Below are 4,107 nucleotides of genomic sequence, written 5' to 3' on the forward strand. Positions count from 1 at the left end.
GCGAAAACGGGGGGCGGGGAGGATCGGAAGCGAGGAGGCGCGCAGGGCTCTCTCAAGAATCGGGGAAGAAAAAACGAGAGCAGAGTAAATAATAAAGGTTATAAACTGGAGAGCCTGCCTCCAAAGCGAGTTTGAAAAGAGGAACGCCCCTCTTCGCCGACATGGAATCTCCATAGGGCGTGGAAGGGCTCCGGTCACGCCCCCCGTAGCTCCGTCAGGGCTTCCCAGTCCTTGAGTAGGCTGCTCGCCCCTCCCCTGACGCCACGAACCACGCCCTATCCCCGCCCCACAAAGCACCCGGATGCAACCGCTCGCCCGGCTTCTCGCCCGCCGCGCAGCCTTGGGCGGGGCTTGGGTCGGTCCGGGCGGAGTTGAGCTGGGAGCGGGGAGGGTAGGGAGGAGCGGAGAGGAGATGGGGCGTGTACTTGGGAGGCCACGGCACGTCCCCGCTTCACTGAGAGCGTCTGTGGTCCTTGAGCGGTGGTGTACCGTGGTAATTTGCGGCGGGAACCGAGAATTCATTTCCAGTGCTGCAGTTGGAACAGTGCAGCGGAAAGTGGCCGCGTTGGTGCCCCGCGCCTCGCTCCTCGGCCCACGTACGCGCACCGGAGGGCGGTCCTCTGGCTGGAGCAAGGTCACAGTCGCCGCTGCTGCTGTGACCTCGCGGGGAAGTTGGCCGTGGGTGCCCTGAAGTCAGAACATTGCCGCTAGGATCCCCACGACCTCAGCCCCCACCCTACCCTTAGGTCCGCAGTGTGAAGCGGGTGCGGCGGGGTCGGTCCCGGGTCCTGGGCCGCTGAGTGTTGAGCGCCTGGCCCAGAGCGCAGGAGCTGGCGGGAGCACAGCGCGCCTGCCGCGCTGGTCCGTCCTCGGAGTAGTGCTGAATGTGAAATCAAAACATAATAGTTGTGATAACACTGTTTTTACCCGTGAGCCAAGGGTATACCTGGAACCTCAATTGGGTTCAATATAAATTGGAGCCCTCAATATAAATTATCCAAAACCAAGGATGAGATTTCTAGGGTTTCCAAAGTGTTTCTAACTTTGAAAGGTCACAGCTTGCAGTGCTAGTGTTGTTATGCTGATTTATTTTCACTATCACGTAGCTATGTGGAAATGGGTAAAATTGAAGATTTCACATAATTTATGACATTGATTTTAAACTCGGGCTCATTCTTGACTAGGCCCAAATTTGTATTCGTGATTATTTTCATGGATGAAAACTTATTTTTTAAATATTAGCTTTACTGAAATAGTCACATACCACTCCCCTATTTAAAGTATATGATCTAATGGTTTTTAGTATAGTCACACTTTTGCAACCATTATATTATCCTCCCCAGGAAGACAACCCACACCCACTAGCAGTTATTCTCTTTCCTCTCTTCCAGCCCTAGGCAACCACTAATTTATGTTGTTTCTATAGATTTACCTTTTTTGAAGTTTCATATAAATGGAGACTTTCAGTATCTGCTCTTTTTTGACTAGCAGAAAGTTTCCATGTTGTACCATGTATCAATACTTAATTGCTTTTTTATTGTTGAATAATATTATCCATCAGTTGATGGACTTTTAGGTTGTTTCTTTTTAGCTGTGTACATGTTTTTAGTTCCTTTAGGTATATATATCTAAGGATGTAAATATTAGGTCATATGTTAACTGTTTTTAATGGTTTGAGAAGGGGGTGGGGATGTGGCTTAATGGTGGAGTGCTTGCCTAGCATACAGGAGACCCTGGGTTTGATGCCCAGCACTGCAAAGAAACTGCCTGATTTTACCAAATTGGTGGCACTAATTTACATTCCTACCAGCAGCATCTGAGGGTTCCATTTTCTCCACCTATTTGTTAGTAGGTCTTTTTTATTACAGCCTACCTACTGGGTATAAAGTGGATCTTGTGATTTTGATTTCCCTTTCCCAGGTGATAAATGATATTGAGCGGCTTTATATGCTTATTGGCCATTCTTCCATCTTATTTGGAGAAATATCTATTTTAAATTTTTGCCCAGGGCTGGGGATGTGGCTCAAGCAGTAGCGCGCTCGCCTGGCATGTGTGCGGCCCGGGTTCGACCCTCAGCACCACATACAAACAAAGATGTTGTGTCCGCCGAAAACTTAAATAAATAAATAAATAAATATTAAAAAATAAAAATAAAAAAATAAACTTTTGCCCATAAAAACAAACAACTTGTTTATTATTGATTCTTTATTTTAGATACAGGTTCCTGTCAGATACATGATTTGCAAGTATTTTCTCCTTCTGTGAGTTGCTTTTTTTCATTTTAGTGGTATTTCTTACAGTACAAAAGCTTTTAACTTTAATACTTAATTTTAACTTTAATAATAACTTATTTAAAAATAATATTTTTCCTTTTGTTGATTTTTGGTGTCATATCTAAATCACCATTAATGAATTTTTACACTCATAAAAATAGGATGGAACAGATGTTGAGGGAAAACGTGAAGCTTCTAGCCTCAGCACCTGTGAAACAGAATTGGAGTACCTGGAACACACGTAGAACAAATCTTACAACACTGTGTGCATGAAACTGCCAGGTCTTAGTGGGATGAGCCAAAAACAGCAGCCATGTGTCCTGGAGGAAGAAGACACTGCTAGTTCAATTTTCTCTGCAACTTGGTATGGCCATGGAATAGGAAGGGTAATCCACAAACTTTTTCTTCCTGAAGATTGAGCCCAGGACCTTGTACACACTAAGCACACTATCGCTGAGCTACGCCCCCAGAAATTCTTTGAAAACCATGACCTTAATGAAATTCAGAAAGAACTCAATTAAGATTGAACTTTACCAACCATGGAAAAGAAACTATAAGAAACACTTATTAGAGGTATGCTGTTTCCAACATAATGGGATTTGTGGAACAAAAATAGTGACACCTTGCCTAAAAATATCTGCTTAATTTCCCCTTAGGAGTTCTAAATTATACCATTAGGAATATTGTATCAGATTTTCTTCTTTGAAATGCGGGTACCACAGCAAAGTATTAGCACTTTAATAAAATAACACCTTGTAAAGATTTGGTGCCATGCTCCTCCCTGAAGAAACACAACCCAGACCAATCTAGGTGTCCCAGGCTCCTGCACTGAGGACAAGCTCAGAAATGATTACTCTTGCTTGTGCTTTGGTAGCCTACACATGACAAGAGAGCCAGCAAGTGCTCGCAGCTCCTCTTCACTCTCCTAAAAAGAGACAGCCTCTGACCTTTAGCAAGGCCGCTGTACATACTTGTGCTCTCTTAAAAAATATCTGCAGCATTCCCACTCCCTTTCCTATGGAGATTTTACTGTTACTTCTGTTACTTCCCTCCATTACTATTTTGAAGTTTATCAGACATGCCCACCTTTATGACCACCCGTTTAATAAGCTCAGTAAACAGTCACACAGAAGGAATCTACACCTGCACCTTGCGGGACAAGAGACCTCTTGCAGATACTCTACGGTGTGATCCTAAAGGCAGTGTCATGAAGGGTCTTGGCTCCAGTTTTCAGACTTACAGATTCACCATCTAAGGTAACTGTGACTCTGAGCTAATGGAGTTTCATTGTCCAGCAGGGATTAGTCAGCACATTCTCAGCACACACTGACCTCCCGTCCATAGCAGAGCCACAGGGGCTCATCAAGAATATAAAAACCCCGGGACTGGGGTTGTGGGTCAACAGTAGAGCACTCACCTAGCATGTGTGAGGCCCTAGGTTCAATCCTCAGCACCACATAAAAATAAATAAAAGATATTGTGTCCAACTAAAAAAAATATATGTGTGTATATATATATATATATATATATATATATATATATATATATATATATATCAAATAAAACCCAGAAACTTAGTTTGTTTTGAAGCCTTCATTCACTCTTTTGGGGGCCTTTGGTATCACCTTCATCTCACATAGACCTAAACTATACAGTCAGCACTGAATTTTTTAATTGTAGTCTCACTATCTTGCCCAGGCTGGCCTGGACCGCCTAAGCTCAGAAGATCCTCTCACCTCAGCTCCACAAGTGCTGGGACTACAGGTGTGTGCCACCATTCCTCGTTCTTGATGGTAGACTGTTTACTGAGGACCTAAAGAAAGTTGTAAGCTTG

Source organism: Marmota marmota, unplaced genomic scaffold (assembly GCF_001458135.2).
Source record: "Marmota marmota marmota unplaced genomic scaffold, marMar, whole genome shotgun sequence".
NCBI lineage: Eukaryota > Metazoa > Chordata > Mammalia > Rodentia > Sciuridae > Marmota > Marmota marmota.